The 20,128-nt window shown below is 47.6% G+C and overlaps 4 non-coding genes across 4 annotated transcripts; all 4 read right to left on the reverse strand.

The window, feature by feature from the left end:
- Positions 1–10,274: 10,274 nt before the first annotated feature.
- Positions 10,275–10,342, reverse strand: LOC144765435 (small nucleolar RNA SNORD50). The gene has a single exon (XR_013597424.1). It is a non-coding gene; the product is annotated as a small nucleolar RNA SNORD50 (small nucleolar RNA).
- Positions 10,343–10,962: 620 nt separating this feature from the next.
- On the reverse strand, positions 10,963–11,048 carry LOC144765422 (small nucleolar RNA SNORD103/SNORD85). Its single transcript, XR_013597411.1, has one exon. It is a non-coding gene; the product is annotated as a small nucleolar RNA SNORD103/SNORD85 (small nucleolar RNA).
- Positions 11,049–17,104: 6,056 nt separating this feature from the next.
- LOC144765439 (small nucleolar RNA SNORD50) lies at positions 17,105–17,172 on the reverse strand. The gene has a single exon (XR_013597428.1). It is a non-coding gene; the product is annotated as a small nucleolar RNA SNORD50 (small nucleolar RNA).
- Positions 17,173–17,794: 622 nt separating this feature from the next.
- On the reverse strand, positions 17,795–17,880 carry LOC144765423 (small nucleolar RNA SNORD103/SNORD85). Its single transcript, XR_013597412.1, has one exon. It is a non-coding gene; the product is annotated as a small nucleolar RNA SNORD103/SNORD85 (small nucleolar RNA).
- Between the last annotated feature and the right edge of the window lie 2,248 nt (positions 17,881–20,128).

Raw genomic sequence — 20,128 nt, forward strand, 5'->3', positions numbered from 1 at the left:
CAATTCGAAGTAAGATGAAATATGGGGAGCACTGACAAACAGGTCAGTCACACTAGTGAGTTGGACGAGGGCACAAAGGATGGGGGAAAGGAATAGCAGAGTATTGAATGAAGGAGAGCTGAATGCTTAACAGATAAAAGAGCAGCACTTACAGGAGGTACCGCTGAAAAATGTAGCCTACAAGCTAAACATAAAAACTCAAGCTCAATTACTTTGCACATGCTGTGAACTTACTACACCCTAATAGCCTAATCGGTGAAGGATGGAAAAGAGTATCTGGTAGTTTGCCACGCCAAAAACCAGACAGGTCATGAAGCTCACCAGTCAATAAGCAAGTACAGAGGTTCACAAAGTCAAGAGAAGCCCCATGCCCGTGCTGACAGCCAAATCAACACTCGCTTTCAAAATTGCGTTCTCGGTTTTAACTTCACTGCGACACAAATCAGTCACATAAGGCAATGTCTGGGTGTGCCATTTCCCCCTTTGGTCTTCTCCCTCTTCTGAAGGCTTGGGGTCTGGTTGCACCACGAGGCAGACTACAGACAGGTCATGGAGTACAGGGCTTACATGGGAGCACCATGGTGGGTCTTGTAGCCTCCATGTTTCAGGAAGGTCTGGTGCAGGAGTGGAAGTAAGGGTACAATCCTTACATTCTTCACACTATCATTCCTGCCAAGTCTTGGATCTGGTCCCATGGTACGGACTTTGGTGCAGCATAATCTAATGGACACGTGGCACAATATCGCCTCTTGCGCTGAAAGGCTGCACTCTAGAGTGGGTTAACTGCAAAGGAGGAAAACTCAAATTGACAAATTCATCCGAGTGGCTAGAGAAGTGTAAGTATGCAGTTTAGTGATTATATTTCCCTTGGATGCAAACACAGCAATTATTTTGGTGAACAAAAGCAAAATTATTGTATTCTTCTGTGGCAGTTTTATGGCTTTATAGAATTTACATAACTATGAGCGAACAACTTTACACACCCACCACAAGACTCAGATTTATTTTCTGAATGGTTAATTTGCTTGTAGGTGTAGATCACCAGATATTTTTAGCAATGAATAGCAGCGGTTTTGAGTCCTGTCGTGTAAAGTTAGGGGAAGTGACCAACCAAAAGAACCAGCTTCAGAGAAAAATTAAGTACATCTAGTGCAGTGGGCAGCAGACATTTAGAGCAGGACAGATGCTACCGGGCAGAGCACAAAAGGGAGGAGGGCTGTGGCTATCTAACATACTGCTCAAGTGAGGCTAGCCAAAGCACTAACATGCTGGTCAATCAAGGTCAGGCTGACCCATCATAGCATGCAAAGGCTGTGCCTGACCTAGAGCACATAGAATGCGGATACGTCCCCACGCATGGTGAGAAGATGCAGTGGTCCTTTTCGGTTTAGCAGATAAATCGCAGACACAAAACATTCACTGGTCACAAAAGGAAAGCGATATTGGCACAAAGAGAAAGCATGCAAGTATTCTTTACTGACCTAAAAGCTATCGGGATATAAGAAATGAACAGCACTGTGCACAGTTTTGTAGAAATTGCAAACTGGTGTCAGTTATTTTGACAAAGTGCAAGATAAAGCTCAGGATATACTGTAGGCCTAACCATGGCAAGGTCGCAGAGTGTGCAACCGCCTACTGCAGTTTTCCAAAATCCAGGCAAGACAAACATTAAGTGAAAACAATGGTACAGAGTTTTCAATCATCATTAGGTAGAAATTGAAAGAAAGTCACTTGAAGCACTGTTTTATTTCATTGGGTGCTGAGGGTCAAACAAATGTGATCACTTACCAGAAACTGAGCCGATCCCAGCTGAATTTGGCAGATGACAGGAGTACACTGAAGCTGTGAATCGAAAGAAATGGCCCTTTAAGGAGGATCACGTTTCGAAGTAGAAGCACATACCTTTTAGTAGAAACAAGGAAATCAGAAAACTAATGACAAATATATGGCTGCACTAAGGATTCCGGGCTGCTACACAGTGAATTTGGAAACTGCACAGAACAAGATCTCAGAGACCAAATTGAGACCAATACTTATTTTAATAATCTTCATAAAAGATTACTCTGTAGCCACAATCCAGCCCCTGAGAGAATATATATGAACAGCAAAGGGGTTTGAGAAGTTAATGTTACCTGCTCTGGCCATTGCAACAAAGAGCACAGTTGATTCACCCTACTGTCAATGCTGTGAGTTAAGAGAGAAAAGTCATATACAAAAGGAAGGGAGAGGGAGATATCTATTTAAGATGTGGTTCAAGGACACGAGGGAGGCAATTCCGCTGGTCCAGCAGTGGGAAAGGAGTGCAAAATATCGGGACACTTTTAAAAGTGTGTCTAACCTCATGGCTGCTATCGATATTCCTCTCCTGTGCTGGACAATAATAGGAATGGGTGTGGTCATGACGAGCTCAACTCGTCAGGAGCACACGAGCACCGTGCATCATGACGAGCTGAGCTCGTCATGAGCACGGAAGGGGTTAAGGCACATAACTCAGTGAGAGTAAGTCACATTAAGGAGAAATAAAATTATGTGAGTGAAGGAATGTCAAAATTGGCGTTAACAATAGATTAAGAGTTATGACTGATTTGGGGTTACCTGTAACTATTTTATCTGAATACATCTTTACAGAAGTTCAGGCAAATGTACTCCTGAAGTCTTCATATCAAAAGTGAAGCATTTGGTGAGCATGTATCATTACTTACGGCTACTATGAAGACCGCTTAGGAGATTAAGGACAGGGGTACTTACACAAAAGATTAAGTAGCGAGTGACAGTAGCGACCTAATTGGATGGGTTAATCAGGGTAGATTAGGGACCGCACCAGGTACAGATACCCCATCGATTCTGATGGGGCGGATGGATATGTCATATTTTGAACTGTTTGAGAGGTTTTCTTTGTCAAAGTAGGTTGTAGGAAACGGTTTGAGCACACAATTTTGCAGAAAGGCCTCATCCTGTCAAACATAAGAAGAGAAGGAGTAGTTTCTGTCCTGTAACTCAAGTTCTGTAGTAGGGGTATCTCTGTTATAGTCATAATCTAGTGAATAGTCCCGCCCATGTGCGTGGACCCCGGAGCAATCAAAAATAATCTCTTCAAGTGTCGAAAAATGCAGACCTGCACAGACACTTAAGAGAGAATTAAAGACAGATAATGCAGCCTATAACACAGGCTACACTGTCCAGTACTTCAACTAGAAATTCCACCAAAAAAATCCACAAAACAGCAAAGCATGTACAGATTTCCCTTGCTTCAGCAGCAAAAACCCTCTGGAATGATAGAGAGGAGGAGGATCTGGACAGACAAGCCCCATAGGCTGCCATTATGTGGCTCAGAACAGGATACTGTGCCTTTAAGAGAACTTTCCAGAACTTCACAGTATCCCAGCATGCACTGCAGGTCCCTTTTACTTTCAGTTCTTTTTGAAGGCGTAACACGCCAGACCTGTAGCATTCCTTACATGAATATCTCTCTCCACCGGGAAGGAGGGCGGGCGCTTATGACTATAACAGAGATACCCCTACTACAGAACTGGAGTTACAGGACAGAAACTACTCATTCTGTAGTAGGGGATCTCTGTATATAGTCATAATCTAGTGAATAGAATGGCAAGCCCATCCCCACACCAAAGCGGCGGTGGAGAAACGAGAAAGAACACCACTATTGTGCGAACAGATTTCGCAGCGAAGCCTGCCCAACCTGAGCGTCTGCTCTGGCATCAGTGTCCACGCAGTAATGCTTAGCAGAGGTATGAACCGACTTCCAAGTGGCCGCCTTGCAGATTTCGGCAATTGGAACATTACGGAGCAAAGCAGTCGTGGCAGCTTTGCCCCTGGTGGAATGAGCCTTAGGTTTACCCCATAAGGTCTTATTAGCTTTTTGGTAACACAATTGTATGCAGGACACAATCCACCTCGAGATAGACTGCTTAGAGGTAGCAAGACCTGTCCTGACTGATCCATAATTGATAAACAATTGGTCCGACCTACGAATATCTTTGGTTTTATCCAGATAAAATTTCAACACCCTCCGAACATCCAGGGAATGTAAAGACCTTTCCGCTGGAGATGAAGGATTCTGAAAAAACGTAGGCAAAGTTATAGTCTGGTTGACATGAAAATCAGAAATAACCTTGGGAAGAAACTTAGGGTGAGTATGCATAACAACCTTAGCAGCATGAAATACAGTATAAGGTTCTTGGCAACACAACGCATGAATTTCACTCACCCTGCGGGCCGATGTAATGGCCACGAGGAACGCCGCCTTCCAGGACAGGTGCTGCAGCGAAGCCTTATGAATAGGTTCAAAAGGCTCCTTCATCAACCTGGACAGCACCACATTCAGTTCCCATGAAGGCGAAGGAATCCTGACAGGAGGAAACACTTTCTTCAAGCCTTCCAAAAAGTCTTTGATCACAGGGATCTGGAAGAAGGAAGTCTGTGAAGGGCATTTCCTGTAGGCAGTCAATGCAGCCAGATGGACCTTAATGGAATGGACATTAATGCCAGACTGCGCAAGATGTAGAAGATATGGAAGGATGACATCTTCCTTACATGTCGTGGGGTCATAGTTCTTGGACTTGCACCAGATACAAAACCTCTTCCACTTGTAAGCATAAGAAGTCCTAGTGGAAGGGCGCTTAGCCTCCTTCAGTATGTCCATGCAATCTTCTGGGAGATTAAGATGGCCATATTGCACTCTCTCAGGAGCCATGCCGCCAAACTCAAAGACGAGAGGTTGGGGTGCAACATCAGCCCCCCGAACTTCGTGAGAAGGTCCGGCCTGCACGCCAACTTCATGTGAGGAAGGAGAGACCGGTGAAGTAGGTCCGTGAACCACCACTGCCTGGGCCATTCCGGGGCAATCAGTATCATCCGCGCCCTGGACTGGGACAGCTTGATGAGAACCGTCAGAATCAGTGGTATGGGTGGAAAAGCGTACAGAAAACTGTTCGACCAGTTGATCCATAACGCATTCCCCAGCGTCTCCGGCTGGTAGTACCTGGAGGCGAAGTCTCGGCATTTGCTGTTTTCTGCGGTGGCGAACAGATCTACGTCTGGAGTTCCCCACCTTGCGAAGACTTCTCCTAGTACTTCGTCGTTTATGACCCATTCGTGGTTTTCCTGAATCAGTCTGCTCAGTGAGTCTGCCTGAACATTCTGCACACCTGGCAGATGGGTGGCCGTTATAGTCAGTCCTCGGGCCAGAAGCCAGTGCCAGATCGCCTGCGCCTCCTGCGACAGGGTGCGTGATCTCGAGCCCCCCTGCTTGTTGAGGTAATACATCGTGGTCGTATTGTCCGTCTGTACAAGCAAAGAGTTGGTCTGGAAGGACGGGTGAAAGGCCTTCAGGGCCAAGTGAACAGCTCTGAGTTCCAGGAAATTGATGTGGTACGTGGACTCCGTCGGGGACCACGTCCCTTGAATCTGTAAGTCTCCGGAGTGCGCTCCCCAGCCCTGGAGAGAAGCATCCGTCACGATAGTCTGAGTGGGAATGTCCTTGTGGAAGGGAACCCCTCTGAGGAGATTCTCCGCTGAACACCACCACTTCAGAGACTGAAGAGCATGCAGAGACAGTCGTATCTTGTCGTCCCAAGACCCTCTCCTCTGGTCCCACTGATCCTCCAAGCACTCCTGCAGCGGTCTCATGTGCAGCCGCACATGTGGCGTCAGGAAGATACAAGAGGCCATCGATCCCAGTAGAGAAGACACCGTCCTCACTGTTGTAGAAGGAGTGGTCATAAGAGCCTGAGCCTTCCGAAGGAGTGATAATCGTCGCTCCTCCGAAGAAGACACGCTTGCTGACCTCGTATCGATGGTGGCCCCCCAAGTATTGAATGCACTGGACCGAAGTCGGGACAGACTTGGACATGTTGATGTGTAACCCCAGCTTGTTCAAAAGAACGCACGTCTTCTGGAAGTGCGCTTGAGCTTCCGAGAAGGAGGAGGCCTTGATTGTCTACCCGTACCTGGACGATTGGTTAAACACCTTGTTCTTCCTCAGGTGTGCCGCTACCACGCACTTCGAGAAAGTCCTGGGCGCAGACTTCAGCCCGAACGGAAGTACTGTGTACTGATAGTGGATTGGTGCCGACTTGAAATCGCAGGAACTTCCTGTGTTTGTGCGCAATGGGCACATGGAAGTACGCATCCTGTAGGTCTAATGCACATAGCCAGTCTCCCTGTTGCAACTGAGGATAAATCTGATGCAACGACAGCATGCGAAACTTCTCTCTGCGAATCCATTTGTTCGCCTGTCGCAAGTCCAGAATGGGCCTGAACTCGTTCTTGTCCTCCTTGCGGACCAGAAAGAACCGGGAGTACAGACCTCTTCCTCTGAGACAGAGGTACGTCTTTTATCGCCCTTTTCCTTAACAGGATATCGGCCTCCGCCTGGAGCTCGCGCAGTTGATACTGCGAGCTGACCGGTGGAATCGATGGAGGAGGGCTGGTGAACCGAAGACTGTATCCATTGCAAACAATATTCAGCACCCACTTGTCCTGAGTAATTTTTCTCCACTCTGCCAGAAAAAATTGAACGCTTCCCCCCCACCGGAGCGGGTAACGGATGAAGGGGAAGTAACCGCTCAGGGTCGAGACCCGGCCGGGCCTTTGTTAGCTGTAGAGGGCTGCTGTCCACCTCTACCCTTCTGGCGCTTCTGGAAGGGTCTCCGGAACTGCTGCTGTTGTTGCTGCTGCTGTCCCGAAGACTGTCCTCGTCCTTTCCCCTGTGCACCGAACTGTCTCTGGAACGGGCGGTAGGACTTCTTTTCTTTGGGCTTTTCCAAGCCCACAGCCGTCAGGGTCTCCGCCTTCATGCGGGCCATCTAATCATCGGCATGTTTTCCGAACAGTGTTTCTCCGGAAAAGGGCAGATTGGCCACCCGCTGCTGGGCCTCCGGCTTGAGTGACGTGAGCCTGAGCCAAGCATGACGGCGCTGGTTGATCCCGTGACAGTAACCATGGGCCGCCAACAGCGAGATATCCGCAGCCGCGCTGATGACCTGGTTTGAAACCAGCATCCCTTCCTTAAGTATTTCTAGGAAGTCCTCCTTGTCACGTGGCAGAAGGTCCGTGAACTGTTCCAGGGAGTCTCACAGGGCACGGCTGTACCGCCCCAGCAAAGCCGAATCGCTGGAGGCTTTCATGGTCGTGGAAGAAAAGAAGTTCCACAAGCCTTCCTTCCAGCCGAATCAATCCATCGGCTTTCCTTATCAGGCGGCACGGTGGAGGGCGGGGAGGTATAGTGTAACTTCTTGGCCGTCGTCACTATAACGGAGTCGGGCACTGGGTCCATCCGCAGGAAGGCCGGGTCCGAATCTGGTGCTCTGTACTTCTTCAGAAGTCGGGAGGGAGCGGCCTTCACCACCGTAAGCGTAAGAAACAGCTCCTCCGCAGGTTCGACCAGCCCTGGCACCAATGGCAGCAGAGGGCGAGACAGATGCTTCTTGTGAAGTGTCTCTAATATCACGGACGTCGTAGGTGTAGGAGCCGCCACCGTGATGCCCAATTTCGTAGCGCCCCTCAGGAGAACCACCTTGTCCCCGGGGAATCCGACAAGGTCGGCGAATAGGATCGTGTCCTGGAGGAGTCCGTGCGGGTCCTGGACCCTCGCCTCGTAGATCTAGTGGAGGATCTGCGCCGACTCCTAGATCTTCCTCTCCGTCCGGAGCGCGATCTTGACTTCCTAGGCCTCGGGCGACCCGCCAGCGCGGGCGTCTTAGGCTTGGCCGGGGCCTCTGGCTTAGGAGTCCCCATGGGAGGTGTCGGAAACCTGGGCAACGAAAACGACCTCGGAGGAGGCTTCAGTGGCACCTGAGGTTAGGTACGGTTTGCGGAAGCGGAGGCAAAGGCGGAGGGGTAGGAACCCTCGGAGGGGGACCCCTCGGCAATGGCGGCGGAGGCGTAACCTGCGAAGGCGTATACACCTCGGAATACACCGAGCCCGGTGATCCACCACCAGCCTGGGGCGTCGGAGAGCCTCCCATGGCATCAGGCCTCCTCTCCCGCTTTTTCGACGTCGAAGAACGGTGACCAGACGGCGAGCGTCGGCCCCTCGACTTAGAGCGTCTCTTCCTCGGCGTTGACCGGCGCCCATGCCTCGACGACCTCTCATGCCTCGACGGCGACCTCTTGTGCCTTGACGGCGACCTCTTGTGCCTCGACTGCAACCTCTTCCGCCTCGACGGCGGACCACTCCTCCACGACGAGGATCCCCTCGACGACGATGTTCTCCTCCTCTTCGCCGACGGTGAACGGCGGTGTTTGCTTCGACGGCGAGCGCAGACGCCGGGCCCTTCGACGTCGATCACTCGACGTCGAGACCGACGACGAAATAGTCACTGGAGACTTCGACGTCGGTCTGTGCACATCCCTCGACGTCGAGCGCCGACGGCGCTTCGCCCCAGAGCCCTGGGGGGACGGGGAACAGACCGCAGTCATTCCTCTCGACGTCGTGGTCGCTGCAATCGACCCAGACGGAGAGTGGGCACGTTTGCTGGTCTTCCTGCCCCTGGGGAGCCACCCAGAGGCCTCAGCATGGGCAGAAGGAGCCCCTCCAGACCCACCTTGTGCCTTCAGCCTTCTTTCCTCGAGTCCCTGAAGCCAGATCTTCTTTCTTTCCTTCAGGGTCCTGCCAGAGAAGCCCTGACAAATCTCACACTCCTCTGGGACATGGGAAGAGGGAAGACAGAGGATACACACTTCATGGGAATCCGATTTGGCCTTCTTCCTGGAGCACTCCGGGCATTTGTCAAATAATGCAGGCATATTTGACATCAAAAGGGAGCAAAACCCAATAAGAACAGCACTAAAGTACTTTAGAAGCACTCAAAACGAAATTAATAGTGAAAAAAATCACCAATAAACCCTTGAAAAGGGAGAGCTCAATGCTCCAGGGTCCTGCTTGCAGGAGCCGGAAAAAAGAACTGAAAGTAAAAGGGACCTGCAGTGCATTCTAGGATACTGTGAAGTTCTGGAAAGTTCTCTTAAAGGCACAGTATCCTGTTCTGAGCCACATAATGGCAGCCTATGGGGCTTGTCTGTCCAGATCCTCCTCTCTATCAATCATGAGGGTTTTTGCTGCTGAAGCAAGGGAAATCTGTACAGACTTTGCTGTTTTGTGGATTTTTTTGGTGGAATTTCTAGTTGAAGTACTGGACAGTGTAGCCTGTGTTAGAGGCTGCATTATCTGTCTTTAATTCTCTCTTAAGTGTCTGTGCAGGTCTGCATTTTTCGGCACTTGAAGAGATTATTTTTGATTGCTCCGGGGTCCACGCACATAGGTGGGACTATTCACTAGATTATGACTATACAGAGATCCCCTACTACAGAAATGTAAATCTCAACCTTGGGGGGGGGGGCAGGGGAGTTGAGACAGCTTTTAGGCGACTAGTGTGTGCAAGAGATTATTAAGCCTGTTGATGTAGCACAGTTTATTTCCGCTGTCCTAGAGTGGGCAAAAGGAGGGGTGGCTAAATAAGATTGTGTGCAGGTTGGCACTCACTCACCAAGAATATTGTTACTGAACATCATTCGATTTCCAAAATACAGGAAATGGTAGGCATCCTGAGTGATGCCGGTTATTTTACAACAACACAACTTAATGCAGCACATCATCAAGTGATACTTGAAGCCAATTCTCAAATCTTAACTACCTCTGGTACACCATTTGGTGTTTATAAATATTTGCGTATACCATGCCGACCCACATTTGTGACTACTATTTTCCGAAGCTAATGTACAGATTTCAAAATCTCAGCCAGTACAAGCTTTCCAGGACGATAGTTTGATTCATGCCAATAGTGTCGAGGAATACAACAGCATATTAACAGGAATTCATGGGGTGCTAAAAGATAGGGAGGTTGACTGTGACAAAAGAGAACTGCAAGTTTTTGACATTCTGTGGAGAATTCAATTTGGAGGTTTGGTGAAAGCAGTAAATGAGGGACCTTGTACGATTTACAAAGATCAACTGAGATTGTTCATAGGAATGAGTGAATATTATTTGGGACAAGTGCTCGAGTTAAATCCCACAATATATTTACTTGGCATATGAAACCACGGGGGCCATTTGATAACAGTTAAGCCTCTACATGTGATGAGTACAAAGAAAAACTTGCAGCAATTTTCGCTGCATGAAGTGTATCATCCTTTAAAAGCACAATTTAGATCTAAATATTGCCCCATTTTTACAAGAACCACCATATCCGATCTATAAATATGCTCAACCTTAGTTGCAATCAGCAAGCAATAATCATATGTGGAATGGCAATCTGATTTCAGGAGTCAGATCCGTACGAGTTCTCCTCATAAAGTCAGGTTCGGGATTGTCTCATCATTAATCAGACTGATTTTAAACTTTACACCACATGTGGAGGAGCGAAGCATACTTTCAGAATGCAGCATCTGTATGACCATTTTCGGTCAGACAATGCATCTGTGCTTCTTTGAAGCACTACAGACAAATTGGTCCTTCAAATAGATAGCATGGCCCACAAAACACTGACCTCACAAGTGCACCCAATATCAAGAGTTAAGCTATAGCATGCACATAGGTCCCACAGCATACAAAGATCCAAGTCTTAGTAAGACAACGCAAGAAAGACATCAAGTTGCACAATAAAAGACATTTAAGCTACAAAGTCTAACTGACGCCTGCTTGAAAATGGTTCCTCACCTTTTTGGAGGGTAGCCGAGATAACAGCAGCATTCTTCGGGCCATCATTCCTAAAAGCGAAGGCACAATATGTTAAGCACTATTTAGTAAGATAAGCTGAAAGAAACAGTACATCATTCTTCACCCTCTCGAGTCTCTACCACACTGGAGCTAAAAGTATAGCAAATGTTAACAGCCTGCAAGAGGAGAAGAGCTCCACGGTCCTTCCTTTTGCCCCACTCACGAAGCTCTCTTGCAAAAACACCAAGTCACTTTTAGCTGCCTGCAATATGATGTATGGGCGTCTGTCCAGCTCAGATTTATGAGTACATGATAGGTTTCTCATTACTGAACAGTCGTTCTCAGTGAGGGCAAGTGTATCATCATCGCCAGAGTAGCCCGTAGAGGCAGCAGTCAGTGGTGATAAGGAACGAGGACCACAACATATGACCAAAAAGCAGGAATGAGCATTGGTTAAGACATTGGCACTACAATTTATCAAGCCACACATGAACAACTGAAAGCTACTCTCAACCTGCAATTCGAAGTAAGATGAAATATGGGGAGTGTAGGAGAGTAGGGTCTGCTATCCTATGGTCACCCCAATTTTTGCTTTTTGCTTCACTGGTTTTCGACTTAATGTGGCTCTGGGCCTGCTAATCAGACCCCCAGCCTTCTACTCTCTCTAAATTCACAGACAAGTACTATAGGTACATAACCAATTTGGTACTGGACACCTTGTCAGCCCCTATCCAGTGCACACTAGGTGCCAAGGGCATAGGTGCATCCAAGGCCTACCAGGGGCTGCAGCATATCTTTTGCCACCCCTGGCTGGTACTTAAATCAACACAACTGGCTGTTCCCACAGCTGGGGCAAGGTGGTGTACTCAAACCTTGCTTAGATGTAGTATACCCATGTCTAAACCTATATCTGGACACATCTATACCTATCAGTCACTCCTATGGCAGGCCTTTACAGTCCTGGAGGCAGAGTGCGTGGTTTTATGTGAGATGGTGCTCTAGCATGAGCGCAGCCTGACTGCAGTGTTGGGACCAATTCCTTAATGCTGTTCCAGCGATACTGCCATACCATATACTCTTAAGTGCATTATAATCCTTACGGTTATTGCAACTCTGGTTTGGCTTTATCAAAACATGTCGTGATTGGTGTCATACACATTGGAATACTATCCCCTTGCCAGTCCTGGTAATGGGGATAGCATCCCACCCTTCTAGAGGGTGCAGGCATGTTACTTTACTAAAAACGCGGTTAATCCTAACCAGAGCCCCAGCATCACAAAATGGATGCTGCTGCCACAGACACATGCCTGGCCTCCTGCTGCTGACCGAAACTCGGCAGAGGACGCCTGGACAAAGGGTTTCCTGTCACAGGGAGGTGTCACACCACCCCAGACAGGAGATAGTGGATTGTTGCAGGGAGGGTGAAAGAAACTAGACACTGCCTGGGGCGCACAAGGTGTCCCTGGGCAGATTCCAGTCAAACCGGTTCTGTGGCCATCCTGCCCCAGTCCTGACGCGAAACTGGACAAAGGGAAAGGGGTGTAACCACCCCCTTCCCAGGTCCCACCCATAGGAGGGACCTAGCAGGTAATCCAGGCCCTTGATTCGACTTAAAAGTAGGAGCTGTGCCAATGCACATCAGATTATCCTGACTGAAACGAAACTCTAGACCCTTCAACATCCCACTCCTCGTGGAAGACTAAAGAATCTCCCTTGTGGTCAAGGAGTGACCACCCTATGCAAACAGGCACCATCCAGCACCTCGACGTTTGCTTTGTTGCAGTTCCCGCCAGAACTCGAGCGACAGATCGACAAGACCCAGCGTGCCTGCCTTCTAACAGTCCGATCCACAGTCCCTGCAGAACTGAGACCCGTGGAGGCGACCTGAAGTGTGGGAGCGGCCATCTTGGAGAAACAACGAAGCGCTGACCGTGCAGCATCCGAGGCCCCCTCGAAGCTGTGCATTGGAGTCTGAGAAGCTCCAGCCCCGAACAGCTTGTGCACCAAAGCTCACCCCTCCACACTCGACGAGTGCTGCGTGGGGCCCTTTTGCATCTTTCCGCGTTGGTCCGGTCGCTTGCCTGTTGGCTAGTGGCCCCAGTACCAACGAAACCTTGAATTTACAAAGCTAGTCTGGTTGCTCCAGACTGGCACTCGCTCCCCTGAAAAGGAGCACCCGCTCAGACCTTGCTGGTCCGAGTGTTAAGCCATCTTCGATTCCTGCGTGGGTTGCATTTGCCAAGGCCTGTTGACTCCGATCTTGAAGCCGACACCGCTGACAGCGAGAGCCTTCGTGGGACCATCCTCGGAAGCTACACGACATCGACCTGATTGCGCCCGACATTGCCTGGTTCCTTCCTGGTCACTGGCTAGTGACCCAGACTCTGTCCCCTCTGCTTTCAGGTACTCTACAACTTCGATCCACTCTTGGATCGCACCGGACACTTCTCTTCTGGACGCCTGCAGCATCTTCATCTCCAGGCACCCTAGATCTTCGTGACGAAACCCGACACACCTTTGCACCTGCTTCCTGTGGGTGAGGTAACTCTTGAACACCGGTGCTCCTGTAGTGTTTTACACCTCTAGTGTCTAAGTCTAAAGTTTTGTCCTTCTAGGCCAGTCGGAAGACTCTTAAAACTAACTCGATAACTTTTACGCACCATTGACTTTGCATTGGTGCATGCTTGTGCTTTCTGCACTGCACCCGAATTCCGCGGGCTACTCCCGCCCTAACTACTGTTAGTGCATCGTAGTCCAAGCGATTCCCAAGGCCCTAGGCCTTACCCCAGATCGATTAGTGATTGTTATTCCACTTTATTGATATATGGTTTGAGTGGCCACCGGCCTCATCCAAAACGTGCAACTTGTCTATGTTATACTGTGCTTTTATTTAAACGCTTGTGCTTCATTGCTCATAAAGAGTAGCGGGGATTATTCTAAGAATAAATACATATATTTTGATAATATATAACTTGTGTGGTGTCCTTTCATTTGGTATTACAGGATTGTACATGGTAAAACAGCTCGTTTCACTCGCCCTCTGAAGTGAAGCCTTTAAGGCTGCTTAGTCAATGCTACCCCTAGGATAGCTTGTCTATAAGGTTGACTTACAACCACCACCATAAAGGATTGTTTGGACTGATATAAGGTGCCCCCAGAACTGGAGACATTATACATCAGGCCAACTTCTCACAGGGAGCACTGACAAACAGGTCAGTCACACTAGTGAGTTGGACGAGGGCACAAAGGCTGGGGGAAAGGAATAGCAGAGTATTGAATGAAAGAGAGCTGAATGCTTAACAGATAAAAGAGCAGCACTTACAGGAGGCACCTCTGAAAAATGTACCCTACAAGCTAAACATAAAAACTCAAGCTCAATTACTTTGCACATGCTGTGAACTAACTACACCCTAATAGCCTAATCGGTGAAGGATGGAAAAGAGTATCTGGTAGTTTGCCACGCCAAAAACCAGACAGGTCATGAAGCTCACCAGTCAATAAGCAAGTACAGAGGTTCACAAAGTCAAGAGAAGCCCCATGCCCGTGCTAACAGCCAATCAACACTCGCTTTCAAAATTGCGTTCTCGGTTTTAACTTCACTGCGACACAAATCAGTCACATAAGGCTATGTCTGGGTGTGCCATTTCCCCCTTTGGTCTTCTCCCTCTTCTGGGGGCTTGGGGTCTGGTTGCACCACGAGGCAGACTACAGACAGGTCATGGAGTACAGGGGTTACATGGGAGCACCATGGTGGGTCTTGTAGCCTCCATGCTTCAGGAAGGTCTGGTGCAGGAGTGGAAGTAAGGGTACAATCCTTACATTCTTCACACTATCATTCCTACCAAGTCTTGGATCTGGTCCCATGGTACGGACTTTGGTGCAGCATAATCTAATGGACACGTGGCACTGGTCACAAAAGGCAAGCGATACCGGATATTGGCACAAAGAGAAAGCATGCAAGTATTCTTTACTGACCTAAATGCTATCGGGATATAAGAAATGAACAGCACTGTGCACAGTTTTGTAGAAATTGCAAACTGGTGTTAGTTATTTTGACAAAGTGCAAGATAAATTGGTGTTAGTTATTTTGACAAAGTGCAAGATAAAGCTCAGGAGATACTGTAGGCCTAGCCGTGGCAATGTCGCAGAGTGTGCAACTGCCTACTGCAGTTTTCCAAAATCCAGGCAAGACAAACATTAAGTGAAAACAATGGTACAGAGTTTTCAATCATCATTAGGTAGAAATTGAAATAAAGTCACTTGAAGCACTGTTTTATTTCTTTGGGTGCTGAGGGTCAAACAAATGTGATCACTTACCAGATACTGAGCCGATCCCAGCTGATTTGGCAGATGACAGGAGTACACTGAAGCTGTGAATCGAAAGAAATGGCACTTTAAGGAGGATCACGTTTCGAAGTAGAAGCACATACCTTTTAGTAGAAACAAGGAAAGCAGGAAACTAATGACAAGTATATGGCTGCACTAAGGATTCCGGGCTGCTACACAGTGAATTTGGAAACTGCACAGAACAAGATCTCAGAGACCAAATTGAGACCAATACTTATTTTAATAATCTTCATAAAAGATTACTCTGTAGCCACAATCCAGCCCCTGAGAGAATATATATGAACAGCAAAGGGGTTTGAGAAGTTAATGTTACCTGCTCTGGCCATTGCAACAAAGAGCACAGTTGATTCACCCTACTGTCAATGCTGTGAGTTAAGAGAGAAAAGTCATATACAAAAGGAAGGGAGAGGGAGATATCTATTTAAGATGTGGTTCAAGGACACGAGGGAGGCAATTCCGCTGGTCCAGCAGTGGTAAAGGAGTGCAAAATATCGGGACACTTTTAAAAGTGTGTCTAACCTCATGGCTGCTATCGATATTCCTCTCCTGTGCTGGACAATAATAGGAATGGGTGTGGTCATGACGAGCTCAACTCGTCAGGAGCACACGAGCACCGTGCATCATGACGAGCTGAGCTCGTCATGAGCACGGAAGGGGTTAAGGCACATAACTCAGTGAGAGTAAGTCACATTAAGGAGAAAAAAAATGATGAGTGTAGGAATGTCAAAATTGGCATTAACAGTAGATAAAGAGTTATGACTGATTTGGGGTTACCTGTAACTATTTTATCTGAATACAGCTTTACAGAAGTTCTGGCAAATGTACTCCTGAAGTCTTCATATATCAAAAGTGAAGCATTTGGTGAGCATGTATCATTACTTACGGCTACTATGAAGACCGCTTAGGAGATTAAGGACAGGGGTACTTACACAAAAGATTAAGTAGCGAGTGACAGTAGCGACCTAATTGGATGGGTTAATCAGGGTAGATTAGGGACCGCACCAGGTACAGATACCCCATCGATTCTGATGGGGCGGATGGATATGTCATATTTTGAACTGTTTTGGAGAGGTTTTCTTTGTCAAAGTAGGTTGTAGGAAACGGTTTGAGCACACAATTTTGCAGAAAGGCCCCATCCTGTCAAACATAAGAAGAGAAATGTGAATCTCAATCTAGGGAGGGAGGGGGGGTTGAGACAGCTTTTAGGCGACTTGTGTGTGCAAGAGATTATTAAGCCTGTTGATGTAGCACAGTTTATTTCCGCTGTCCTAGAGTGGGCAAAAGGAGGGGTGGCTAAATAAGATTGTGTGCAGGTTGTCACTCACTCACCAAGAATATTTTTACTGAACATTTTTCGATTTCCAAAATACAGGAAGTGGTAGTCATGCCGGTGATTTTACAACAATACAACTTAATGCAGCACATCATCAAGTGATACTTGAAGCCAATTCTCAAATCTTAACTACCTCTGTTACACCATTTGGTGCTTATAAATATTAGCGTATACCACGCCGACCCACATTCGTGACTACTATTTTTCGATGCTAATGTACAGATTTCAAAATCTCCAGTCAGTACAAGCTTTTCCAGAACGATAGTTTGATTCATGCCAATAGTGTCGAGGAATACAACAGGATATGAACAGGAATTCATGGGGTGCTGAAAGATAGTTGACTGTGACAATAGAGAACTGCAAGTTTTTGACATTCTGTGGAGCATTCAATTTGGAGGTTTGGTGAAAGCAGTAACTGAGGCACCTTGTACGGTTGACAAAGATCAACTGAGATTGTTCATAGGAATGAGTGAATATTATTTGGACAAATGCTCGAGTTAAATCCCACAATATATTTACTTGGCATATGAAACCACAGGGGTCATTTGATAACTGTTAAGCTTCTACATGTGATAAATACAAAGAGAAACACAGCAATTTTCGCTGCATCAAGTGTATCATCCTTTAAAAGCACAATTTAGATCTAATAATTGCCCCATTTTTTACAAGAACCACCATATCCCATCTATAAGTAAGCTCAAACTTTGTTGCAATAGGCAAGCAATAATCATATGTGGAATGGCAATCTGATTTCAGGAGTCAGATCGGTACGAGTTCTCCTCATAAAGTCAGGTTCGGGATTGTCTCATCATTAATCAGACTGATTTTAAACTTTACACTACATGTGGAGGAGAGAAGCATACTTTCAGAATGCCGCATCTGTATGACCATATTCGGTCAGACAATGCATCTGTGCTTCTTAGACGCACTACAGACAAATCGGTCTTTCAAATAGATAGCATGGCCCACAAAAAAAATGACCTCACAAGTTCACCCAATATTAAGAGTAAGCTATAGCATGCACATAGATCCCACAGCATGCAAAGATCCAAGTCTTAGTAAGACAACGCAAGAAGGACATCAAGTTGCACAATAAAAGACATTTAAGCTACAAAGTCTAACTGACGCCTGCTTGAAAATGGTTCCTCACCTTTTTTGGAGGGTAGCCGACATAACAGCAGCATTCTTCGGGCCATCGTTCCTAAAAGCGAAGGCACAGTATGTTAGGCACTATATAGTAAGATAAGCTGAAAGAAACAGTACATAATTCTTCACCCTCTCGAGTCTCTACCACACCGGAGCTGAAAAGTATAGCAAATCTTAACAGCCTGCAAGAGGAGAAGAGCTCCACGGTCCCTCCTTTTGCCCCATTCACGAAGCTATCTTGCAAAAACACCAGGTCACTCTTAGCTGCCTGCAATATGATGTATGGGCGTCTGTCCAGCTCAGATTTATGAGTACATGATAGGTTTCTCATTACTGAACACTCGTTCTCAGTGAGGGCAAGTGTATCATCATCGCCAGGAACGAGGACCACAACATGTGACCAAAAAGCAGGAATGAGCATTGGTTAAGACATTGGCACTGCAATCTATCAAGCCACACAGGAACAACTAAAAGGTACTCTCAACCTGCAATTCGGGGAACACTGACAAATATGTCAGTCACACTACTCAGTTGCAGGGCACAAAGGCTGGGGGAAAGGAATAGCAGACCAGCTTACCAGATAAAAGAGCAGCACTTACAGGAGGTACCTCTGAAAAATGTAGCCTACAAACTAAACATGAAAACTCAAGCTCAATTACTTTGCACATGCTGTGAACTAACTGCACCATAAAAGCCTAATCAGCGAAGGATGGAAAACAGTACCTGGTGGTTTTACACACCAAAAAACACAGGTTATAAAGCTCACCAGTCAACAAGCAACTACAGAGGTTCACAAAGTCAAGAGAAGCCCCATGCCCGTGCAGAGTATAGCGACCCATGCCACCACCTTGTGTGCCTCGCAGCCCTGGCAAGCCCACTCGCACAGGGAGCGGCAGCGCCTGCTCCAGCACTGTGCACACCGGCACGAACATGGAGCACAGGAAGAAACGCAGCTTGGACGAACACTGCACTTTCACCAGCAGGGGGAACTGCTAAAAAAAAAAAAAAAAGAAAGACAAAAGGACGGGCTGCCTGGAAACAAAAGGGCAGATTTACAACTTCTGGCGCATCTCTGCCAATCAGCAGGGATGCACCAGAAAAGTTGCGACACGCCAAACCACCCGTGCGCCGCATTTATAATGCGGCGCGCCGTGGCGCACACATGGGCAGATGCGTGTCACATCCCCAGGCGGAAAGGTGGCGCATTGCTGAAGTCTCGTCTTTAGTGTGTGGAGAAGTGTGGCTCACTGGTTAGAGCGGCAGACTGATGCAGAGGTCTGGCCCAGACCAGGGTTCAATTACAGTCACGGCAGGGTCTTGGGCTCAATGTCCTCGGACCCGATAATTCTCTCGCCTCGGTGCCTACTCTAATCATGGGTCCCACTCTGCAACTCAGGGCAAAAGCTTGCTTAATCTCCACACCGGCCCTACTGCTAGGATGCCTGGCTTCACCTTGGGGTGCCGAGGAGTGGGCACCTCACAGGAACAGGCCAGGATGGGTTCCTCAGCGGCACAGCGTGGGGACACACTGGCTAGTGTAACCAGGCGCTTTATAAGCTCAGTATCATTATCATAATTATTATTATAAGTGCGACGTGGCCCCAGCAAGGCTCGGTGCTGCCCTATGCCTAACATGCTGCATCAAACCTTACGCCTGCTTCAAGCAGGCGCAGGGTTTTGACGCAGCATGGCGTATAAGTGACCCAGTGAAATCTTGTAGATTTCACTGCATCACTTTTACAAGGCGTACCTGAGGTAACGCCCACCCTGCGCTGGAACCCCCACATGAAACTGGACGCAGGTTTCATGTGGTGCAAGGGTTTACAACGTGACGCATCTCCCTAGATGCGTCACGTTGTAAATATGGCGCAACATGGCGCATGGTTTATGCCGCCGCTGCGTCACAAAAGTGAAACAACTGCGGCGTAAATGTGGCTTGTAAATCTGCCCATAGTGCCTACAGACTAAACACGTAAGGTGCAACAACAGAAGTAAAAGGACAAGTAGCCATGGGAGGATACAAATGAAGACAAGGCCGTACTAAGGAGGGACTAACAAGCCTATTTATAAATCAGAAGCCAGCATTTACAAAGGGCAGTCTTAGTGCATGCGCTCTACTCTAGGCTCGACCTAACGTCTTGCAGAGCAGCGCATGCGCGCTTTGAGGCTCCACCTAAAACAGCCCCGCAGTGATCACAGGAGAAACTCTTCAGTTACCCTCCAACTGTCAGTGGTGGTTTTAAATAACACAGTAAATAAGGTAACCGTACCAAAGAAGCTGCAGCCCAGGGACAGATACACCTAATGCTAGTGCCCATATGCCCTCTCCTTGGCAACTGAAACTATTTTGTTCAGTCTTGGTCTCTAGCTTTTCATAAACCACTGCCACGGTTTAACGAAACTGATTCTAAAAAACCAAATACAGCTCGCCTAACGCACCGACTTGTTAAATGAAATGCCGGGGATGTCAACGAGACAACAGAGAGACATTTGGTCATTCGGCTTGCAAACTAATGTGTTTGCGAAATACTTAAGCTCGAGGGACAGCAGGACATAAATAATCCCAACTAAAGTGGAGGTAGGGGGCCCAGAATGAGAAGGAAAAACAGAGACGGACCAGACATAAA

This window comes from Lissotriton helveticus, chromosome 6, assembly GCF_964261635.1.
Source record: "Lissotriton helveticus chromosome 6, aLisHel1.1, whole genome shotgun sequence".
Lineage (NCBI taxonomy): Eukaryota > Metazoa > Chordata > Amphibia > Caudata > Salamandridae > Lissotriton > Lissotriton helveticus.